The sequence below is a fragment of the Oncorhynchus mykiss genome, chromosome 3 (genome assembly GCF_057628025.1).
Source record: "Oncorhynchus mykiss isolate SJ-2025 chromosome 3, ASM5762802v1, whole genome shotgun sequence".
In the NCBI taxonomy this organism is placed as follows: domain Eukaryota; kingdom Metazoa; phylum Chordata; class Actinopteri; order Salmoniformes; family Salmonidae; genus Oncorhynchus; species Oncorhynchus mykiss.
The window spans coordinates 57776114-57792071 of record NC_143024.1 but is presented as its reverse complement, the minus strand read 5'-3'; positions in this window follow the sequence as shown (position 1 = coordinate 57792071).

Sequence of the window (15958 nt, the reverse complement as noted above, 5' to 3'; positions counted from 1 at the left end):
AACTGTCACCGGAGTAATACACTGGGCCTTTACTCGTCCTATGTTAACGGACGGGTGGACGCCATCTGTAGCTGGCCAATTATCTCCTCCCATCCCCCGAACGGAAAGCAACAGCAACAAAAATGCTGACTAAATTCATTCCAATCCCAATTCAAATAAAGAGGCTGTTTACCGTATTGGCTGGCTTTAGGACCATGTGGAACGTTGCTCGGAGAAGCAGCTGCCAGCCTGTGTGCCTTTTGTATCTTTTAGCCCCTTAGAGTCGATGTCTGTGCCCCTGCAGAAATGTAATTCAGCTAGATATAATTGAAATTAGGTATCTGGTTTTTGGCATCGGATCGGATACTAGTATGACCCTTGGGGTTCTCCTTTTGAGACCGGTCTGAAGTCGGCACAGCCGATCAGCCAACTTCTGTCTGAACTATTTGGGCTGCACACTAATACACTGTACAGTATGACGGCTGTGGAAAGTTGAAACACCCACGAACACGTACATGACGGTTGTTTTTCTCTAGGATGCCAACATGCCTCACAAGACTCTTCTGACGGTCCCCGGTACCAGTTGAACGAAAATGAATGTAAGTATGTGGAGATGGAGACTGTTTAGTGGCAAAAATAAGGGGTTAAATACGTGTAGAAAAAATATATTAGGTACCAGTCAAAAGTGTGGACACACCTACTCATTCAAGTGTTTTATATTTTCGACATTGCAGAATAATAGTGAAGACATCAAAACTATGATATAACACAAAAAACAAAAAAGTGTTAAACAAATCAAAATATATTTTATTTTTGAGATTCTTCAAAGTAGCCAGCGTTTGCCTTGGTGACCGCTTTGCACACTTTTGGCATTATCTCAACCAGCTTCATGATTTAGTCCTCCTGAAAATTACTCCTCCTGACCTGCCAAGTAGAAGCCAACAATCTCACCCAACTTCCGACACTACTAGTCTGTTCCCGATCAGATGACAACAATCTCACCCAACTTCCGACAATACTAGTCTGTTCCCTATCAGATGACCAGCGGGAGAAGTATACATCGCTGCTGCGTGCTTTGAATGGTGAGTTTTCTCGAAGTTTTGAGGATTTCAAAGTGTTGGAAAATGACATGCTGTTGGTTTCCTCTCCTTTCACCTTCAATGTGGATAACGCTCCTGCTGATCTGCAACTTGAGCTTATCAATCTTCAGTCTGATGCAGTGATTGCAGAACTTTTCAAAACAATGTCACTGATGAGGTTCTATGCCTCTCCCGATGAACTAAACTTTCCAAAGATTAGGAGTCATACTCACAAGATGTTTGTACTGTTTGGGTCAACCTATGTATGTGAACAGACATTTTCAGTGATGTAATATAACAAGTCAAGGCACAGATCATCTCTTACAGACTCTCACCGCTCAACAATCTTGCGCATATCTACGTCAGAAATTACACCTGACTTCACTGCTTTAGTCAATGTCCATCAGAGACTTCACTCCTCACACTGATTGAGTAGTTTAAATGTAATGTTGAGCTCTCTCTTTCTTGTTTTTGTGCATATTCGTTAACAAGAGTTCTGTCCGTGGTGCTGAATGCACAGTGTACTTTTCCCTCCGTGTAGTTCATAAAAAGTTCCAAGATGTCATAGCAGTCGGTCGTGTCTTTATCTTATCCCGTGTAAATAGACGTTTTTTCTTTTCTCGTATACAATTTAATCTCACTTTCTAGCTACGAACTAAATATACATTCCTGCAACCTGCCTCACCCAATGTGGTACGGATCTGATATTTGTATTCCTTGTAACTGGAACCTCTGTCAGGAGCTAGCCAGCTAACTAGCTACTAGTCTTTGTTAGCCACAGCTAGCAGTCTTTTAACCTTTTAGCTCAGACACCACCAGCTTTAGCTCGGACAATACATGCCAGTCTGCACAGTGCGATATCAACCCAGAGCACATCGGACTGCTTCTCCCTACCACATCACCGGATTCCTGCCGCTCTGGATCATTACACCGGATCATCGCAGCTAACTAGCTGCTACCGAGTGGCTACTGTTAGCTAACGCCTCTGTCCCGAAGCAAGCACCAGTTAGCCTTGAGCTGCCACGAGCTAGACTCATATACCAGCTAATTCTAGGGCTACAATACCTCTTTTGCCAATTGGCCTGGACCCTTTGTTGTCGACACGGTGCCCCGCCGATCCATCACGACTGGTCTGCCGACGTGGTCGCCCGATGTGGTCACAACCGGCTTTTCCGTTGCGATGTCGCCGAAGACCCATCTTCTTGCCTCATCCTGCTAGCTTTCTAAGCGCCGTGTCTCCCTAGCGTAGTACTGACTACTGAACGGCTCCCTGACTCTCCTATTGCTGTTCTTTGGACCCTATGATCACTCGGCTACACAGCTGAAGCCCCCTGGACTGCTTCAATAACACGGTACCTCATTTTGTTTTTCTGTCGGTCCCAGCCTCGAACTCAGGTCCTGTATGTACCTAACTGACCCGCTCTGCCCATTCATCGCCATTTACCCGTTATTGTCTTAGCTCTCCCGTTCAACAACTGTGACTGCTTTATGCCTCTCTCTAATGACAATATGCATGGTCTACTGCTGTCTTGGCTAGTCCCGCTCACCTTGCCTTAGATAGCTTTTTTTTGTCCCACCCCCCCACACATGTGGAGACCTCACCTGGCTTAACTGGTTTTCCATCAGAGACGAAACCTATCTCATTGTCACTCAATGCCTAGGTTTACCTCCACTCTACTCACATCCTACTATAACCTTGTCTGTACATTTTGCCCTGAATCTATTCTACCATGCCCAGAAATCGGCTCCATTTATTCTGTTCCCAACGCACTTGTTCTTATAGCCTTTAGCCATACCCTTACTCCTCCTCTGTTCCTCTGGTGATGTAGCGGTTTACCCAGGCCCTGTAGACCCCAGGACCACACCTATTCCCCAGGCGCTCTCATTTGTTGACTCCTGCAACCGTAAAAGCCTTGGTTTCATGCATGTTAACATCAGAAGCCTCCTTCCTAAGTTTGTTTTATTCACTGCTTTAGCACACTCCGCCAACCCTGATGTTCTAGCCGTGTCTGAATCCTGACTTAGGAAGGCCACCAAAAATTCTGAAATGTCCATCTCCAACTACAACATTTTCAGCCAAGATAGAACTGCCAAAGGGGGCGGGGTCGCAATCTACTGCAGAGATAGTCTGCAGAGTTCTGTTATGATATCCAGGTCTGTGCCCACACAGTTCGAGCTTCTACTTCTAAAAATCCACCTTTCCAGAAATAAGTCAGAGAGAATCAAGTAGACGGCACGGGTCAAAATTTTGATTTATGACCCTGTGTCCATGATGACGTAATACATGTCCAAATATGGGCCTCCGGCCAGGCCAACCTGTTCCTGTGGTCACGTGTTAGAGGGTGTGTTATTTTATATCTATATTGCATCCTTTGAAGTTGTCATGCTGATTAATGTCTAGGGACCTGGTCGAACTGGGGGGGTTCTGTGTTTGAACTTTTGAAAGAGAATGGCCCCACACCCCCAGTTTTATTGTCCTTATGGTTGCTATCTATGAAGCAGGAATGTGTGTGTGTGTGTGTGTGTGTGTGTGTGTGTGTGTGTTAGAAACAAGGTCCCTTGGTATTGTGTCCATTTCAAGCTTTCAACAACAATTAAACAGCCATCTAAATAACATTTCTCAGCCTAACACACTGTTGAGTTCCCTATTTAGTTCTCTTTATATGTACATGTACAGAGCTTCCAGATGGCTCCAGCCTATGGATTTTCAGTTCATGTACACCTGGGGAGATTAGAACTCCAAAGAAAAGATCCTAAAGTTAATTTCAGATTCAGGTTTATCATGACAGCCTCTTTATGAGAGGCCTTTACTTATGGCTAAACAGCTTCGACACAGCTTATTAATTAATGAAGTGGGATAAAATCAGGTGTTTCTAGGGGGGCTTAAACAAACATGTACACTTTACACACATATTTATTGACTTTTAAAAAGACCACAGTAGCATGACAGAATTTGTGCAAATGAGACGAAATCTGCTAGTGGATATTAAATGTACAACAGTAGTATTCTGTAACAAGCAATACGTGTTAAATATGTGGCGCAGGCAATCATGACAGCCTCTTTATGAAAGGCCTTTACTTATGGCTAAACAGTTTTCTACCCATTTTATTAATGAATGATGTGGGCATACCCAGGATTTACATGTAGGACGGTTGATCTACACGTCTTAAAAAAGGTTGTACTAAATATTTTGGAATTAAATCAATGGTTTTAAAATAGTATCTCACCCTTTAACGACAGTAAAATGTCCTTTCCATCCATCACCCCGGTCTGTCGTGAACAGAAAGGCCCGGAAAATCAGGGTGCGTGAGGGAGTGTGCGTGTGACGGAGCAGCAGGAGTGTGTGTGCGTTTCAAAAACAAAGGGGAGGGTGTGGGTTCAACAGGACCCAAGCATGCAGCCCCATTCTATCTGGAGGGGGATCGTTTGAAACCAAGGTGTACACTATCATGCATACGGCATGTCAAGATATCTGCAAACCGCCCGGGGTTAAACATTGCTATCTCTAATCAGCGCCCGGTGCCCCCCACCACGGTTGTAGACAGAATGTCTCGACATCCCCTCCTGTTGTTTGAATTCACCGCCTTTGTTCTCTAAACCAAATATACAGGGTGTTGCATACATGATATCTCCCGAAATAAATGCCACCACGGCCCTGTAAACTCATTCTAGTTAGGGACAGAATGCGGAGCGAGTCTAGTGGAGCATATACTTTAATTAACACTATGTTAGCACAGCTTTAGCGCAAACCCACGGGCCAACAGCCACGAATATTTACCTGCCAGGACAGATTAAAAAATATATATTCTGTGAATCCCTCCTAATGGATATTTCTGAAGGCTAATGGACATAAGTGATTGGGAAGCGACTGTTAGACGCAGATTCTCAGAAGCAAACTGCGCCCTGTCCTTTACGTAGCCCTTCACGATCACACCATTTTCGGCGTAAGTCCAAATAACCACATACCCAAGAATATTTAGATATTAAAGGAAAAAAACGAAAAGTGTGCACTCTGAACGACTTCGGAAGAGCAGATGAAACAGATGCTATTCTACATTTTTTGTACTAACGGCCTTACCCTAACTCCAAACACCTGGCAGCAGTCCCAGGACAGATAAAAACGATAATCAGGGAATCATTCCTTCCTCATGGAACTTTTTTGAAGGGGAGTTGAATATTCAAGGTGATGTGTATGTATATAGATATATATTATTTAAGAATGACAGGTATCAATTCTAGGCATTTACATGTATGTTTTTAAAAATGAAGACTATTTATACAATGAAACAATGTTTTTTTTATTCACACTGTTTGTAAACAATAGCTTCTGCCCTCTTAGGGTCAACATGACCCGCTTATTGATTAGAAAGTATGATTAGAAACCAAGGCTGTGGAATATATTCTCTCTCTCACGCATTGGACATTGGACAAGGACATTGACTCCTGAGTGTTGAACTTATGCCCACTCTACAACAACCCTGGTTGTTATATCCCCCTGAGGATCATCTACGAACGTTGGAACATCTACAACTATTGAAGATGCAAAAAGGGGTTTTCAGAAATACATTTGGTTTGCAGATATCTACTATTATAAAAATAATATAACATTATTATCATAATCTTTAGTATTATAATGTTACATGTGAGACATAACCAGAAATGTCAACGTAGACAATTTGCAAGAATGTGTTTACCAGGCTGTGATGAAAACACTTTAAAGGAGCTCTAATTCAAACATGCAAGGATATATAGTTGATACAATTACCCACTTTAAAACTGTTGCTGCAATATCACTTCTCAATGTGTGTACATTTCAAGCTTTCAACAACAATAAAACCAACCATCTCAATAATGTTTCTCAGACTTACACACTGTGGAGTTTTCCGTATAGAATGACATGTATACAGATTATATTACAACTTTTTGTGTTTTGGCTTAGTGGTTGTTTCTTTACTAACTAGGAAAACTCTACAGTGTGTAAATCCACGATAATCGAGAATTTCAGTAAGCGTTTTTCTACGGCTGGCCATGCTTTCCACCTGGCTACCCATACCCCGGCCAACAGCTCTGCACCCCCCACAACAACTTGCCCCTCCTCCCCTTCTTCACCCAAATCCAGTTAGCTGATGTTCTGAAAAAGCTGCAAAATCTGGACCCCTACAAATCAGCTGGGCTAGACAATCTGGACCCCTACAAATCAGCTGGGCTAGACAATCTGGATCTTCTCTTTCTAAAGTTATCCGCTGCAATTGTTGCAACCCCTATCACTAGCCTGTTCAACCTCTCTTTCGTATTGTCTGAGATCCCTAAAGACTGGAAAGCTGCCGCGGTCATAGACCCACACTCTAGACCCAAACTGTTATAGACCTATATCCATCCTGCCCTGCCTTTATAAAGTCTTCAAAAGCCAAGTTAACAAACAGATCACCGACCATTTTGAATCCAACCGTACCTTCTCCGCCATACAGTCTGGTGTCCGAGCTGATCATGGGTGCACCTCAGCCACGCTCAAGGTCCTAAAAGATATCATAACCGCCATCGATAAAAGACAGTACTGTGCAGCCGTCTTCATCTACCTGGCCAAGGCTTTCGACTCTGTCAATCACTGCATTCTTGTCGGCAGACTCAACAGTCTTTCTTTCTCAAATGACTGCCTCACCTGGTTCACCAACTACTTCTCAGATAGAGTTCAGTGTGTCAAATCGGAGGGCCTGTTGTCCAGACCTCTGGCATTCTCTATGCCGCAGGGTTCAATTCTCGGGCCGACTCTTTTCTCTGTATATATCAATGATGTCGCTCTTGCTGCTGGTGATTCTCTGATCCACCTCTACGCAAACGACACCATTCTGTATACTTCTGGCCCTTATTTGGACACTGTGTTAACTAACCTCCAGACGAGCTTCAATGCCATACAACACTCCTTCCGTGGCCTCCAACTGCTTTTAAATGCTAGTAAAACTAAATGCATGCTTTTCAACCGATCGCTTCCCGCACCCGCCCGCCCGACTAGCATCACTACTCTGGACGGTTCCGACTTAGAATATGTGGACAACTACAAATACCTAGGTGTCTGGATAGACTGTAAACTCTCCTTCACATTAAGCATCTCCTGTACCTGTACATAGCCCATCTATAAATAGCCCATCTATAAATAGCCCAACCATTTACCTCATCCCCTACTGTATTTATTTTGCTCCCCAGTATTTCTACTTTGCACATTCACCTACTGCAAATCTACAATTCCAGTGTTTTTAATTGCTATATTGTGTTTACTTTGCCACCGTGGCCTTTTTATTGCCTTTACCTCCCTTATCTCACCTCATTTGCTCACATTGTATATGGACTTGTTTTTGTACTGTATTATTGACTGTATGTTTGTTTTACTCCATGTGTAACTCTGTGTTGTTGTTTGTGTCGAACTGCTTTGCTTTATCTTGGCCCGGTCGCAGTTGTAAATGAGAACTTGTTCTCAACTGGCCTACCTGGTTAAATAAAGGTAATGTCACACCCTGACCATAGTTTACTTTGTATATTTCTATGTTTTGGTTGGTCAGGGTGTGAGCTGAGTGGGCATTCTATGTTTCATTGTCTAGTTTGTCTATTTCTATGTCTGGCCTGATATGGTTCTCAATCAGAGGCAGGTGTTAGTCATTGTCTCTGATTGGGAACCATATTTAGGTAGCCTGGGTTTCACTGTGTGATTGTTCCTGTATCTGTGTTGTTCACCAGATAGGGCTGTTTCGGTTTTCGTTACGTTCTTTGTTTTGTAGTGTTTGTATCGATTCGTGTTTTACGTTTGTTTATTAAACATGGATCGCAATCTACATGCCGCATTTTGGTCCGACTCTCCTTCTCACCTAGAAAACCGTGACAGAATCACCCACCACAACAGGACCAAGCGGCGTGGTAAAGGGCAACAGAGGCAGCAGCAGCAGTGGGAGAGGCTGCACTATTTGGAGGAATTGGAAGGAAGAGGACCCTGGGCTCAGCCAGGAGAATATCACCGCCCCAAAGAAGAACTGGAGGCGGCGAAAGCGGAGAGGCGCTGGTATGAGGAGCCAGCGCGGCGTCGTGGAAGGAAGCCCGAGAGTCAGCCCCAAAAATGTATTGGGGGGGGGGGCTCACAGGAAGTATGGCGAAGCCAGGTAGGCGACCTGCGTCAACTTACTGTGGTTACCCCCCCGGTCTAGCCCCCCGCTAGAGAGACCGGGCAGGCACCGTGTTATGCTGTGGAGCGCACGGTGTCCCCAGTGCGGGTGCACAGCCCGGTGCGGTACATTCCAGCTCCGCGTATCGGCCGGGCTAGAGTGGGCATCGAGCCTAGTGCCATGAAGCCGGCTCTACGCATCTGGTCTCCAGTGCGTCTCCTTGGGCCGGCTTACATGGCACCAGCCTTGCGCACGGTGTCCCCGGTTCGTCTGCATAGCCCAGTGCGGGCTATTCCACCTCGCCGCACTGGCAGGGCGACCGGGACCATTCAACCGGGTAAGGTTGGGCAGGCTCGGTGCTCAAGAGCTCCAGTGCGCCTGCACGGCCCGGTCTATCCAGTATCACCTCCACACCCCAGCCCTCCGGTAGCAGCTCCCCGCACCAGGCTTCCTGTGCGTGTTCTCGGCCTAGTACCACCAGTGCCAGCACCACGCATCAGGCCTACAGTGCGCCTCGCCTGTCCAGCGCTGCCAGAGCTTTCCTCCTCTTCAGCGCTGCCGGAGTCTCCCGCCTGTTCAGAACTGCCAGTCTGCAAGGAGCTGCCAGTCTGCATAGAGCTGCCAGTCTGCAAGGAGCCGCCAGAGCCGCCAGTCTGCAGGATGCCGCCAAAGCCGCCAGTCTGCATGGAGCAGCCAGAGCCGCCAGTCTGCATGGAGCAGCCAGAGCCGCCAGTCTGAATGGAGCAGCCAGAGCCGCCAGTCTGAATGGAGCAGCCAGAGCCGCCAGTCTGCATGGAGCAGCCAGAGCCGCCAGTCTGCATGGAGCAGCCAGAGCCGCCAGTCTGCATGGAGCAGCCAGAGCCGCCAGTCTGCATGGAGCAGCCAGAGCCGCCAGTCTGCATGGAGCAGCCAGAGCCGCCAGTCTGAATGGAGCAGCCAGAGCAACCAGAGCCGCCAGTCTGAATGGAGCAGCCAGAGCCGCCAGTCTGCATGGAGCAGCCAGAGCCGCCAGTCTGCATGGAGCAGCCAGAGCCGCCAGTCTGCATGGAGCAGCCAGAGCCGCCAGTCTGCATGGAGCAGCCAGAGCCGCCAGTCTGCATGGAGCAGCCAGAGCCGCCAGTCTGCATGGAGCAGCCAGAGCCGCCAGTCAGCATGGAGCAGTCAAGGCCGCCAGTCAGCATGGAGCAGCCAGAGCAGCCAGTCAGCATGGAGCAGCCAGAGCAGCCAGTCAGCATGGAGCAGCCAGTCAGCATGGAGCAGCCAGAGCAGCCAGTCAGCATGAAGCAGCCAGACCTGCCAGTCAGCCAGACTCTTCCAGATCTGCCAGTCAGCCAGACTCTTCCAGATCTGCCAGTCAGCCAGACTCTTCCAGATCTGCCAGTCAACCAGACTCTTCCAGATCTGCCAGTCAACCAGACTCTTCCAGATCTGCCAGTCAACCAGACTCTTCCAGATCTGCCAGTCAGCCAGGAGCAGCTGCCCCTCTGTCCAGAGCTTCCGCCCCTCTGTCCCGAGCTGCCGCCCCTCTGTCCATTGAGAAGAGTTGCCATGGTGAGGACGCCACGGAAGAGGACAAGGTGGGGGAAGACTACGGTGAAGTGGGGGCCACGTCCAGCACCAGAGCCGCCACCGCGGACAGATGCCCAGACCCTCCCCTATAGGTTCAGGTTTTGCGGCCGGAGTCCGCACCTTGGGGGGGGGGGGGCGGGTTACTGTCACACCCTGACCATAGTTTACTTTGTATATTTCTATGTTTTGGTTGGTCAGGGTGTGAGCTGAGTGGGCATTCTATGTTTCATTGTCTAGTTTGTCTATTTCTATGTCTGGCCTGATATGGTTCTCAATCAGAGGCAGGTGTTAGTCATTGTCTCTGATTGGGAACCATATTTAGGTAGCCTGGGTTTCACTGTGTGTTTGTGGGTGATTGTTCCTGTCTCTGTGTTGTTCACCAGATAGGGCTGTTTCGGTTTTCGTTACGTTCATTACGTTCTTTGTTTTGTAGTGTTTGTATCGATTCGTGTTTTACGTTTGTTTATTAAACATGGATCGCAATCTACACGCCGCATTTTGGTCCGACTCTCCTTCTCACCTAGAAAACCGTGACAGGTAAAACATTATTTTTTTTTCAATTGCATGTTTAACAATGAAAATACCTACCAAAAGGAGAACATGGATCTTGATTTCTGTGCATGTTAAAAAAGTAAAATAAGTAGCATATCTGGACGTGATTTACAGTAGATACATCTGTCAACACATGATATATAATCCTGTAATATGATTCTGGCAAACAATGGAAAAAATATATTCTAATGTGGTCCTCCATTGAAAATAATTGCCCAGGCCTGCATTAGAGCATCAGCTTTTCCGGACGACGGTGTGATCACACTTTCCATAAGCTGATGTGAGTAAGACCTTTAAACAGGTCAACATTCACAAGGCTGCAGAGCCAGACGGATTATCAGGACGTGTACTCCGAGCATGCTCTGACCAACAGGCAAGTGTCTTCACTGACATTTTCACTGACATTTTCAATGGTCCTGGTAATGTCATGGTACAAACACAGCAAGACAGTCGCGAAGAGGGTATGACAAAGCCTATTCCCCCTCAGGAGACTGAAAAGATTTGGCATGGGTCCTCAGATCCCCAAAAAGTTCTACAGCTGCACCATCGAGAGCACTGGTTGCATCACTGGCAACTGCTTGGCCTCCGACTGCAATGCACTACAGAGGGTAGTGCGTACGGCCCAGTACATCACTGGAGCCAAGCTTCCTACCATCCAGGACCTCTCCACCAGGCGGTGTCAGAGGAAGGTCCTAAATATTGTCAGACTCCAGCCACCCTAGTCATAGACTGTTCTCTCTGCTACCGCACGGCAAGCGCTACCGGAGCCCCTAGTCTAGGTCCAAAAGGCTTCTTAACAACTTTGACCCCCAAGCCATAAGACTCCTAATCAGCTAATCAAATTGCTACCCAGACTATTTCCACCCCCCCCCCCCCCCCCCCCCCTCCCTCTGTTATGCTGCTGCTACTCTCTGTTTATTATCTATGCATAGTCACTTTAACTCTACCTACATCTACATATTACCTCATTTAACCTGTGTCCCCGCACATTGACTCTGTACCGGTACCCTCTGCATATAGCCTCGCTACTGTTATCTTACTGCTGCTCTTTAATTGTTTGCAACTGTTATTTTTGACTTAACTCTTATTTTTCTTTAAACTGCATTGTTGGTTAAGAGCTTGTAAGTAAGCATTTCACGGTAAACCTGCTGTATTCGGCGCATGTGACAAATAAAATTTGATTTGATATTGCAGTGATAATTAATGTCTATGGGCATTTTCTTTCGTTTTTCTCTGTTCTCCAAACAGCATTTTAGAGTTTTTAAATTGTACAGTAAATGAGATTCCCTTGGCTATGCTGCTGAGTGAGACCTTGAGAGAACAGACGTAGTGTGTGCACCTTCTAGATAACACATTTCTCTGCATCATTCTAGTTACTTATTATAGATGTAGAATCTTACATTTGACCTGTATTGCCCTGACAACATAATCCTGCAGCAACAGGATTTTTATGTTTAGCCCATAATGTTGCTTGATCGTTGGTTAGGCTGTTAGCTGGTCAAAATGAGGCTACATGAAAAGTGGAATACTGTTAACATAACCAAGTGCGGATTTTCAGTGAATCACAAAGCTCATCTTCATTTCCTGCAGAGCAGGAAAATTCTCGGTGAAAAGTGATCAAATTAAGATCTGTATACCTGTAACTTTGGATACAATAATATCTAGTCAACCATGCATTTACAAAAAAATGACTTTCGTCATAAAAAAACAATACCTTTACAGAAACATTACTAATTGACAAACACATTTTCAGCAATGTAATACAACAATGAAAAGCAATTACAAGATCCCTGCTTTCCGACTGTTTTAGTGTTCTGATTCACTTTATTGATTAAATTACTCCCGTGCAATGTATGTGAACTTGAGTGAACTACACTCAAAATATTGACATGAATCATCATAGGTTGTGTGTGTGGCGTGTGCGTGTGACCAGTTTTCAATTCCTACCAGCATGTGTGACATCAGTCAATACAATTCTTCAGCCCTGATTTCAACCAGACCTCTCCACCATGGTCCACATTGTAGGAAAAGCAGAACATCAGAGTGACAATCTGCGTGACATAATCGTTGTGCAAAATGTGAGGCACAAAATCCAAAGCAACATTTATTTTTCTAGTTGCTAAAAAGACATTAACAAAACTTCCGTGTAAAAAAACTAAAATTAAATGACATTGTTGCCACATTATTACATATTTGTGTTTCTCCAGTTTCAAGCGTGGATCCTCCAGTCCAGTAGAGAGCAGTCTTACTCCCGAGACTCCAGGATAATTGTGGCTAATATCCAGCTCTCTCAGGTGTGAGGGGTTTGACCTCAGAGCTGAAGCTTTCCACGTTAATCAGACAGCCTAACAACCTGTAAAGAGAGTATCAAGATTTTAACGACACTGTGGTGGAACGAGTGATTGGCAGCTACATATTTATGTTTTTCAGAGAGTGATGTTAAACAAATACACCAACACTGACCTCCGTGTCTCCAGTTCACATGGTGTATTCCCCAGTCCAACAGAGAGCAGCTTCACACCTGAATCCTAAACATCATTGTCACTCCGGTCCAGCTCTCTCAGGTGTGAAGAGTTTGAGCTGAGGCCAGCATTGCACAAGCATGTCTTTGTTCATCTGCATCGACTCAGTCTAAGTATACAATAAAGATGACAAACAAACAATTGAATATAACTTGTCTGTTTTTATAACTACAGTGTAATCACAAATAATGTTTGCCAACAACCAACACAATGTCAATAAGTGTGTACACAGAGTAACTTCACCGGCCTCACTACCTTCGGTTTACAGTGGGGATTCCACACTGATTGGTGATTGTTTTGACAAAATGTGTGCCCACAAATTCATTCAACTGACCTCCGTGTCTCCAGATTCCCCAGCTTGTCAGTAAGCCGTTTCACATCAAAAGTAACAGTCAGTATCTGGTGTGGCCATCAGCTGCATTAAGTACTGCCGTGCATCTCCTCCTCATGGACTGCACCAGATTTGCCAGTTCTTGCTGTGAGATGTTACCCCACTCTTCCACCAAGGCACCTGCAAGATCCCGGACATTTCTGGGGGGAATGGACCTAGCCTTCACCCTCCGCTCCAACAGGTCCCAGATGTGCTCAATGAGATTGAGATCCGGGCACTTTACAGGCCATGGCAGAACACTGACATTCCTATCTTGCAAGAAATCATGCACAGAATGAGCAGTATGGCTGGTGGCATTGTCATGCATGTCAGGGTGAGCCTGCAGGAAGGGTACCACATGAGGGAGGAGGATGCCTTCCCTGTAACGCACAGCGTTGAGATTGCCTGCAATGACAACAAGCTCAGTCCGATGATGCTGTGGCACACTGCCCCAGACCATGACGGATCCTTCACCTCCAAATCGATCCGGCTCCAGAGTACAGGCCTCGGTGTAACACTCATTCCTTTGACGATGAATGCAAATCCGACCATCAACCCTGGTGAGATAAACCTTGACTCATCAGTGAAGAGCACTTTTTGCTTTTTGCCAGTCCTGTTTGGTCCAGCGAGGGTGGGTTTGTGCCGATAGGCGACGTTGTTGCCGGTGATGTCTGGTGAGGACCTGCCTTACAACAAGCCTACAAGCCCTCAATAGGCCTACAAGCCCTCAGTCCAGCCTCTCTCAGCCTATTGCAGACAGTCTTAGCACTGGGATTGTGCGTTCCTGGTGTAACTCAGGCAGTTGTTGTTACCATCCTGTACCTGTCCCGCAGGTGATGTTCAGACGATCAGCTGTCCGTCCTGTCTCCCTGTAGTGCTGTCTTAGGCGTCTCACAGTACGGACATTGCAATTTATTGCCCTGGCCACATCTGCAGTCATGCCAGCTTGCAGCATGCCTAAGACATGTTCACACAGACGAGCAGGGACCCTGGGCATCTTTCTTTTGGTGTTTTCAGAGTCAGTAGAAAGGCCTCTTTAGTGTCCTTAATTTTCATAACTGTGACCTTAATTGCCTACCGTCTGTAAGCTGTTAGTGTCTTAACCACTGTTCCACAAGTGCATTTTCATTAATTGCTTATGGATCACTGAACAAGCATGGGAAACAGTGTTTAAACCCTTTACAATAAAGATCTGTGAAGTTATTTGGAATTTTAAGAATCATCTTTTCTTAGTTTATATCTAGGAGATTTAAGAAAGCTTATGAGATTTTTGCTTTTTGGACTCATATTTAGCTCCCTATTTATGTTGGCACAAAACTACCTCCATACGTCCATTCATTTTTATGGGTTACCTTCAGACTGAGTCCCATGACAGTTGGGGGAGTCATAGAGCAAATCTGAGAAAAAACATTTGTAAGAGTCTCCCCTTTCCACAGTTAGTCACATGTCTGTGGAACTTGTTCAGTTTATGTCTCAGTTGTTGAATCTTGTTATGTTCAAACAAATATTTACACATGTTAAGTTTGCTGAAAATAAAGGCATTTGACAGTGAGAGGACGTTTATTTTTTTGCTGAGTTTATAGAGTCACACACACACGCTGCAAACATACAGACATACTCCATTTGACACACACCTCACACCTTACTTGTGACTAATAGGCTACGTAAAGATACGCAACACTACACAGACTGGTACATAAACACCTCGATCAAAGGCACATCAAGTGACGACAGAAGTTGTCCCTTTACTTCAGGCATTCACTCGCTCTACTATTCAGCAAAGAGTGAACATACAGTGCCTTGCGAAAGTATTCGGCCCCCTTGAACTTTGCGACCTTTTGCCACATTTCAGGCTTCAAACAAAGATATAAAACTATTTTTTTGTGAAGAATCAACAAGTGGGACACAATCATGAAGTGGAACGACATTTATTGGATATTTCAAACTTTTTTTAACAAATCAAAAACTGAAAAATTGGGCGTGCAAAATTATTCAGCCCCCTTAAGTTAATACTTTGTAGCGCCACCTTTTGCTGCGATTACAGCTGTAAGTCGCTTGGGGTATGTCTCTATCAGTTTTGCACATCGAGAGACTGACATTTTTTCCCATTCCTCCTTGCAAAACAGCTCGAGCTCAGTGAGGTTGGATGGAGAGCATTTGTGAACAGCAGTTTTCAGTTCTTTCCACAGATTCTCGATTGGATTCAGGTCTGGACTTTGACTTGGCCATTCTAACACCTGGACATGTTTATTTTTGAACCATTCCATTGTAGATTTTGCTTTATGTTTTGGATCATTGTCTTGTTGGAAGACAAATCTCCGTCCCAGTCTCAGGTCTTTTGCAGACTCATCAGGTTCTCTTCCAGAATGGTCCTGTATTTGGCTCCATCCATCTTCCCATCAATTATAACCATCTTCCCTGTCCCTGCTGAAGAAAAGCAGGCCCAAACCATGATGCTGCCACCACCATGTTTGACAGTGGGGATGGTGTGTTCAGCTGTGTTGCTTTTACGCCAAACATAACATTTTGCATTGTTGCCAAAAAGTTCTATTTTGGTTTCATCTGACCAGAGCACCTTCTTCCACATGTTTGGTGTGTCTCCCAGGTGGCTTGTGGCAAACTTTAAACAACACTTTTTATGGATATCTTTAAGAAATGGCTTTCTTCTTGCCACTCTTCCATAAAGGCCAGATTTGTGCAATATACGACTGATTGTTGTCCTATGGACAGAGTCTCCC